This window comes from Trichechus manatus, unplaced genomic scaffold (genome assembly GCF_000243295.1).
Source record: "Trichechus manatus latirostris isolate Lorelei unplaced genomic scaffold, TriManLat1.0 scaffold00043, whole genome shotgun sequence".
Taxonomy (NCBI): domain Eukaryota; kingdom Metazoa; phylum Chordata; class Mammalia; order Sirenia; family Trichechidae; genus Trichechus; species Trichechus manatus.
Genome location: NW_004443979.1, coordinates 8,026,668 through 8,035,550, shown reverse-complemented (window position 1 = coordinate 8,035,550; position 8,883 = coordinate 8,026,668). Strand labels below are relative to the sequence as shown.

The following is an 8,883-nucleotide window of genomic DNA, read 5'->3' as shown; positions in this document are numbered from 1 at the left end:
ACTGAAGTAAAGACTGCTCTTGTGAGGAAAAGACATTTTAATATATCGTGACTTAACTTGTGTTGCTTTTGCTAAGAAGAATTTTTTTTAAAAACAATAGTCCAGATTGGAGTCCAAAAAAAGAAGGATAGAAATTTATACTTTCCAGATAAGTTATGGAATATTGATTGAAGCAACATTGACAATTCCACTATAGAAAATGTAAATTAACTTAAACATAATTCCACGAAAGGCAATGGCCTTTTTTGATATACTTTGCAAATATACTTTGGTATGTTTTTATCTTCAAACTCTTAACTTCTTTTGTAGTACAGTTTTGTTACTGGGAAAAAAGTGCCCTTTTTCCTTGAAGTCCTTTCTGAATATAAACTGGTGAGTTTTAATTTCATTCTGCTGATTGTAGAGCATTTTATTTCATGGTTTACATTTACAAATGATCAGGAAATCCTGGAGCCTGCGAAGGCTGTTCTCTGAAATGTATACAAATTGGATACTGAATGGAGCTGGGACTATTCTGCCTGGACTGGTTTAGCTGATGACTGTATCACTGTATCTTTGCCACCTATTTATCTCTGGTTTTATTGCTTGGTTTTTGGTTGCCTAGTGTTATTCTCTTCATCAGAAATGGTGTAGTTAGCAAATTCATTTCTGTTATTTGATTTTTTTGTTATTTGTCAGTCATACTTACTGTGGCTCTTGCTAGCTAGGTTTTTGTAATTTGTTAGTGATTTTGTGATGATGGATAATTTGAAGAAGCTTTTGAAGGGGGTCCTCGAAGGACCATATTAAAACAGCAGTTGAACTGTTGACCATTCAAGTAACGCAGTCAACAGTCAGCGTAGGAGACTGCTGTTCATTTGTAGTTAAGCCAGTTTCACGAGTCCGAAATCACCACCTGCTTAGAGGTTGAGGTTTGTCAATCCTGGAGGGACCCACCAGGAATTTGGCTCCTAGAAAGCTTCTCTTCTAACTGTAGGAATCTTCCCAAGGGCTTGCTTCTTTAGGAATCTGTTATTTGTAGTCAAGGTAGACACAGTAGGCAGCACAGCTGTGACTGCCAGGGAAAGTCACTAGGGGGATATTCATAACAAGGAAATATTGGCAAATAAATGATGAAGAAGGGGAGGAAATCCCCAAGATGTTAAATTGGAGCACTGTCACTGAGATGATTAATGGTGTTGTATATTTTAGTGAAGATGCTTATCTGAATTGTCTTGAAACTATAGTGTACATTTAATAGCACCTATAAAAAAGCATGTGGTGCAGGAGCACATTGAAAAGAAAAGGCCATGGATTCAGATTTTATTTTCCTGAGTATTTTCTCAAACTGAATCTTTGGTGCCTGGTTATTGGAAAACTAGTGTTAGATGTATATTCTATATAGAAGTTAATATAACCAAAACTCATTGCTGTTGAGTCGATTCCAACTCATATCGACCCTATAGGACAGAGTAGAACTGCCCTGTAGGGTTTCCAAGGAGCAACTGGTGGATTCAAGCTGCCAATATTAATTTGTAGCTAATTTATATATGAGGATAAATCAAAAAGTATTGCTACAAAATCATAGAAACCTTCATTAAACAAAAATATCAAAATGTGAAGCTATTATTTTTCGACATATCCATCTAGGTCTATACACTTCTGAAGGCAGTGTTTCTGTCTATCTAACCCTTCACCAAAGAATTCTGCACTCTTTGATTTACACTGCATCAAAACGGCAGTTTTGGCATCTTTGAAGGACTCAAATTGTTTTCCTTTTAAATGTTCTTTGATTTTGGGGAAAACAAAGTCCGAAGGGGCAAGATCTGGGCTGTAGAGTGGATGAGGTGAAGTTTCCCAGCAAAATTCTCCTAGGACGGCCCTTGTTACCCTCACAGAATGAGCAGGTACATTGTCCTGATGGAAAAAAAAATTCCTCAGTGCAACTTTCCTGGCCTTTTTCTCACTAATGCAGTTTTCAGTTGTCTTAAAGCTTCTTCATAATAAGCCCCCATGATCGTCCTGTGTCCTCTGAGGAAATCTATTAAGATTACCCCTTTGGAATCCCAAAAACCAGTTGCCATAACCTTCTGAGTGATCTTTCCTCTATTGGCTTATCTTTGAGGTCTTCCCGACCTTCCTTAAAATGCTTGATCCATCTAAAAACTGTTGTTTTACATGGAACAGCATTCCCACAAACTTGTTGCAAAGCTTCAGTGATTTGGGAAGATGTCCACTTGAGTTTTGTTAAAAATTTGATATTAGCCATAACCTCAAAATTGTTTTTTTACATGGCACAAAAAGTATCCTTTTTTTTGAAGGCACCCAAATGAAACTAAGACAAATGTATTACTGAGAGAACTTGTCTGCAGCCATCCACTGACTGCAGAGATGGGTTTAAACATGTTTTGTTTGGAATAAACCCATGCGTGTATTAACTGGAACCTTAGTAACAATACTTTTTGACTTATGCTTGTATAGGGTATAACTAAAGCTAAAGAGTATTGAAGATTGTTATATAATATAACCAACAATAGGGAAATGGTGATAGCTCAGAGCCATCTTCCTCAGCAAACAGGGCCACAGGGCCACAATGGGTAAAGTGCCAAACTTCCATCAACCATGGCATCAGTACCAATTTTTTAAAAGGTCAGCAGTTGAAATCTACCAACCACGCCGTGGAAACCCTGTGGGGCAGTTCTACTCTGTCCTGTAGGGTTGGTATATGTTGGAATCGACTTGACAGCAACAGGTTTGGTTTTTTTGTTGTTGTTGTTTCTCAATTTTTGGTGAAGGGTGGCTGTTTTAGATTATCATCTAGCTTTCAGTATCAAGCCATGGCTATCCTGGTTCTGTGGCATGAATTATTACTTGCCTTGAGGGATTTTTTATCACTGATGGCAGGTACATTTTGGGGCAGGTTACTTAACCTCCTTGGCCCTCCATAATTACTACTAGACATAGGGATAGATACAGACAAATGACATATAATCCTGTTTTCAATGAGTTTATAGTCTATTATAGCAGCATTTTTCAAACTATGGATCTCTACCAAAATAGTGATATATGAATCCAATTTAGTGGATCAAAAATTTAAAAAAAATGAATTAGTCCAAAGTACTAATGGACCACAACTACTGTGGCCTCCACCACACTGAGTCCAGTACAACTAGATGGTGCCCGGCTACCACCACTGACTGCTCTGACTGGGATCACAACAGGGGGTCCCAGACAGAGCTGGAGAAAAACATAAAACAAAATTCTAACTCACCAAAAAAGACTAGACTTACTGGCCTGACAGAGACTGGAGAAACCCCGAGAGTATGGCCCCTGGACCCCCTTTTAGCTCAGTAATGAAGTCACTCCCGAGGTTCACCATTCAGCCAAAGATTAGACAGCCCCGTAAAACAAAACGAGGCTAATGGGGCACAACAGTCCAGGGACGAGGACTAGAAGGCAGGAGGGGACAGGAAGGCTGCTAATAGGGAACCCACAGTCGAGAAGGAACAGTGTTGACATGTCATGGAGTTGTTAACCATTGTCATAAAACAATGTGTACTAACTGTTTAATGAGAAACTGTTCTGTAAACCTTCATCTAAAGTACAATAAAAAAATTTAAAAAAATTTAAAAAATGAAATGAGAGAGAAAAAATTTAATACATTTGCATAGCAAGAAGATGTTTTATTTTATGAGGCTACTGTTTTAGTTTTATATGTGTTTATATATGTATATGTAAACACTGCACGTATATATGTTCACCAAATGGGTCATCAGGTAAAATGTGTTTCTTGCTGTGGTTCATATCCAAAGACTGAAAGCCACTGTAATAGTTGAGTAGGTAAATAAACAAACGTAATAATGTATGTGGTATGTCATACATAGGGTATGGTGACTTATAAAGAAAGTGATGGTCAGTTTTATTGGAAGGGTTCAGTAATCTGGTTTCTCATTTGCAGTGATGTTCTGGAGTCAACTTGTATGGGCTCATGAGAGCCAATTTATGCATCTCTTTCCTATTTTGTTATCCATGTTCTCATGTTATTACCTTGAAATCCAGGAAAGTATTTGCACCATAGAAATTAGAAAATTCTACAGTTGAGGCCTCTACCTCCAGACTTGGTTGTTAAATATTTACCAGTACATCACTGCTCGTATTCTTTCAACGGTAGTTCTATGGCTCAGTAATTATTGTGAATTATCTTACATTTCAGGACACATTATTTTATATGTTGCATTTCGATTTTATTGGAATTATTAACATTTGTTGTTATTACCTGCCCTTGAGTCGGCCCCTGACTCATGGCAACCCCATGCACAACAGAGCAAAATGCTGCCTGATCCTGCGCCATCCCCACGAATGGTTGTAGATCGGACTATTGTGATCCATTGCCTGATTTTCAGAAGTAGATCTTCCTAGTCTATCTCACTCTGGAAGCTCCACTGAAACCTGTTTAGCATCATAGCAACAAGCAAGCCTTCACTGACAGACAGGTGGTGGCTGCACGTAAGATGTATTAGTCGGGAGTCAATCCTAGGTCTCCCTCATGGAAGACAAGAATTCTACCACTGAATCACCAATGCCACCTTATTAAAATTACTAGGTCTAAATCATTTCAAGGATATTAAAAATTCAAAACAAATATGAATATAAAATCTGTGATTAATTATTTCAAACTGTCTATAATGTATGATTCCAAATTAATGGTAATAGTTACCCTAACTTCTTACATTAAATGCTTGTAATATGGCCAGTTTAGAACTTCAAATTGTAATTAGTGACAAAGAGTTTCTAGGTTTTTTCAAAAACAGTATTATTGTAAGCATTTCACTAATTTTATTGTTTCATGTTAAGCAGTCTTTTTACTTAATACGGAAACTTTTAAATCCCAACTCCCTCTTCATACTTTCATATTTTATAGTTAGCAATAATCTGTCTGGAGTTTAGTGAACTCCTCTGTGACGTAATGGATTTGTTTGGGAGATAGTGAGGTTCTTTACAAATTAAAACAACTATCAGTCTTATTTATTTATTTTTATTTTCAAATATAAAAGTAAAAGCAGTATAGAAAGTCTGAAGCAAGAGAAAACATACTCCCTTTCAGTATTAATATCATAACTTTGAGCTTTATTTTAAAGAAAGACAAGAAAATTGGTGAGTCAGAGGAAAGGAGACTTGCATGGATATGAGATGGATTTGTAACAAATCCATGGAAAATCATCTGTGTTAAGAATATTTGATAGTGAGGAAAGGTGACTAGGTAGGACAGAGTTAACTGAGAAAGGCCTTTACAGCCTCAAAGTTTAAACCACAACTCAGCCATCGGGTTGGACACTACTATAGAGGAATTTGAGGAAGAGTGGAGTGTACCTAATGCGGTGTTCAAGAATGATCATTTCACCAACATTATTTATAAAACACTAGAGTGAGTCTGGGAAGACTGGAACTTAAATGACTAACATTTATTGAACATATACTATGCCACTGCAGTAGGCACTGACACATGGCAACCCCATGTATGTCAGAGTAGAAGTGTGCTGCATAGGGTTTTCAGTGGTTGATTTTTCAGAAGTAGATCACCAGGCCTTTCTTCCAAGGTGCTTCTGGGTGGATTTGAACCTCTAACCTTTCAGTTAGCAGCCTAGTGCATTAACCGTTTGTGCCACCCAGGGACGCCAAAGCAGGAGAGGACATTGGCAAAACTGTGAGTTTTGTTTCTGATTCACTCTCTTCTCCATCCCAAGCCTGTTTCCATCCTTCCTGAAATTCATACCACTCAGATACCCAGTTGGTGTTTCTGCCTGGCCTCATCTCCACTAGGCACTTTTGTTTGTAACCCTCATTGCAGATCAAGTGTTGTTAACTGATAATGTTACTCCTCTCCAGGCCATTGAGTTTTCATGGGTAACTCCAAGTAAAAGAATTTAAGAAAAAAAGGGAGTCTTCTCCAATAGGATAATTTCAGACACTGTGACAGGCTTTGGGGAAATTAATTAGGGACTGGAGGGCATGTGTGTGGCATTTTTCCCTTCTGTGAAAATAACAGAGAATGTGGGTTGTTCTCCTACTCAGGATATGCTAAGGCTGGCTTTGGCCAAGAAGCAGGGTTTTGGAAATGAGGTGATTCAGAGATGAAAGGGAGAAGGAATTTACAAGGTCCTGGGAAGAGAAGAAGAGAATGAGTAAAGTTATCAGCTGTGTTGTGCCAGACAGCGTGCTAACCACATTCATGTTATCCCAATTAAGGCGAACAAGACAGGCACCTTGTCAGGCAGTCTGCTGGGGGGATAGATGGTCACCTGTGCTGAAGGGGATGGAAAGGTCAAGAAGGCTCCAGTGGCAGCAGTGAATTCTTTTGCTGTTGTTGAACCTGATTGATTGATTGATTGCTATTATACAGTCTTCTCCCCCCCATTAGAATAATTTATGCTATTTGTGTTTGAATCAGTAAAGAATTGAAAAGAGTTCGAAATATACAGTGAACTTTATAAAGAGCTCTACTAGAATCTGCATGTTAAAAAGACACTGAACTTTTTAGCAAGAAATGTTTCAAGCCTTTCAATATCTAAATGAATACTAATTTCCACACTATGCCTTTCAGAGCTCAGCATGATTTCTGGTGGTTTCTCCCAGTTAATTTTAGCACCACACCGATGATTTTGCCTGTTAATGACTTCAAGTAGCATACCTTAGTAATGTAGGTGGCATGAAAATATATTATTTAGGGCTAACACCAGGCTAGCTTAAAAGTTAATTTATTCATTCATTTAACAAATATTTTTTGATGTCAACCACGGGTCAGGTGCTATTCCACACAAATGGTCCTACACAAACCAACTTATTCAGAGGTGATGAAGAAAGCCTCTGCCGTCCAGAAGCTTAGAAGACTGAGATGTAAACAAATAATATAGTTCTGCATGGGAGGTGCTTTGAGAGTAAGCGTAGACTATAGAGGCAGCACTGTGAAGGAGCCATTTTCAACAGGCAAGGTCAGCCCAGAAGTCTTCATGGTGGAAGAGCCGTTTGAGCTGGGGGAGGGGTGCTTGAAGTAGTGGTTTAGGATAAAAACCGGGCATTTCTGGTGTAGCAATTAGCAAATGGCACGAAGCAGGAGTGGAGGGCTCGGATTGGTGAGATGGGAACTGAAGTTGGCGAGGAAGTGGGAGCAGAGGCATTGGGATGGGACTTCATACTGTGAGAATCCCTGGCAGCATTTTCAGGAGGAAGAATTTGATATAACTGCATGTTAGAGAATTATTCTGGAGGTAAGTTACATTGGAGGCAGGAGATCTGCTGTGGGAGTGACCCACTGCTTCATTTCCTCCTCAAAACTCATTTAGTGTATTTTATAGGGTGTATTGGTGGTCAGTGGTAGATGCTTACCTTCCATGCACGAGAACAGGGTTCAGTTCCAGGGCAATGCATCCAAATGTCAGTGGAGGCTTGTGTATGATGCTGAACAGGTTTCAGTGGAGCTTCTAGATTAAGACTAGGAAGAAAAGCCAGGTGATATACTTCTGAAAACCCTATGGATCACAATGGTCTGATCGCCAACTGATCCTGGGGATGGTGCGTTTTGTTCTGTTGTAAATGCAGCCACCATGATTCGGGGGCCGACTCTAGGGCAGCTAACAACAACAATAAATGTGAAATTGTGCTGTTTGTTCGTTGAAGTGCTTCTTGATTTATAAATACCTTGGAGGGCTCTCCCAGTATGCAGTCCAGTATAGGGCCTGTCTACAACTTCATTGCTTTTCCTGGCTTGAGGTACTCCATGTCTATCTTTTTCCTCACACAGCATTTCTCATTCAAGATAAAGTAACGTCGGCGAGTAAAAATGGACAGGTACGGGAAGCAGGATTTAGAATGAAAGAATATTAACTGGCTTCACCAGAGTGTATACTTACTTTATGAGGGAAGTGACTACTAGGTTTTTAAAAATAATTGCCTAGTGATACACCTGCAGTGTGTATAAAAACTCCAGAAACTTGAGAACAGGAAGTAAAGGTCACAGTGAGAGGAACAGAGCTACAATGAACCTTTTGTAGGCATGCTGTTGAACTACAGTGTTCAAAATCGCTCACCAGTGGTTTCAGAGAGACTAATATGCTTGTGTCCAGACTTTAAAAATAATACAGCACAATTACAGTTATGTGTAACTATGGTTCTTTTAAATTCTCATCACCCTGAGAAGAGCGTGCAGTGTGAGTTGAGTTTAAAAATGTGTCTATAGTGAGTCTTTGGATTTTGTTTATGCATTAGATTGGAAGAATTATGCTTTAGTCTTTGTCTGTGAGCAACCTATTTTAATAACTCCACAAGCCCTTGTAATAGTACTTACTGATTTCTAGAGGTGTTTGAACCTGTTGGAAATGGATGTGAGTCCCACAGTTATATATTCGATGTGGGACAGTGGCCAAATTAGATCTTTAAGCTCTGTTTTCTTGCCTGTAAATAAGGGTAATAATAACTATCCTCCTCAGTTGTTTTGGGGAGAAGTATGATGGAGTTGATGACAAGAGCTAACGTTGCTGATCTTTTACTAGGTACTGATGTCACGAAGTGTAAGTCTTAACATACATTTCTTTTTAATCCTGACAATAAACTTATGTACTAGGTGTAATGATTACCACCATTTTACAGACAACAGCTTTATAGAGCTGGAGTAACTCATTCAAGATTAAGAATGTAGGATGTGGTAGAATTTGCATTAGTGGTCAACAAACTGTGGCCCACTGGCTAAATCTACTCCACGCTGTTTTTGTAAATAAAGTGCTCTGGTTACCTGTCAGCTGTTGTTTAGGGGATATTCTTGGTGATTTCCTTGCACTAGGCCCAGTGCTCTGGCTCTGGATTGATAGGTGGGGGTTCCTAAGTTAGTTACCTGAAGACATTTTATTGTCT

At 38.8% G+C, this 8,883-nt stretch overlaps 1 protein-coding gene across 2 annotated transcripts in view; it reads left to right on the top strand.

Annotated features, from left to right (window-relative positions):
• Positions 1–8,883, top strand: part of NPAS3 (neuronal PAS domain protein 3) — a 1,017,265-nt gene that overhangs the window by 151,043 nt on the left and 857,339 nt on the right. The window lies entirely within an intron of this gene.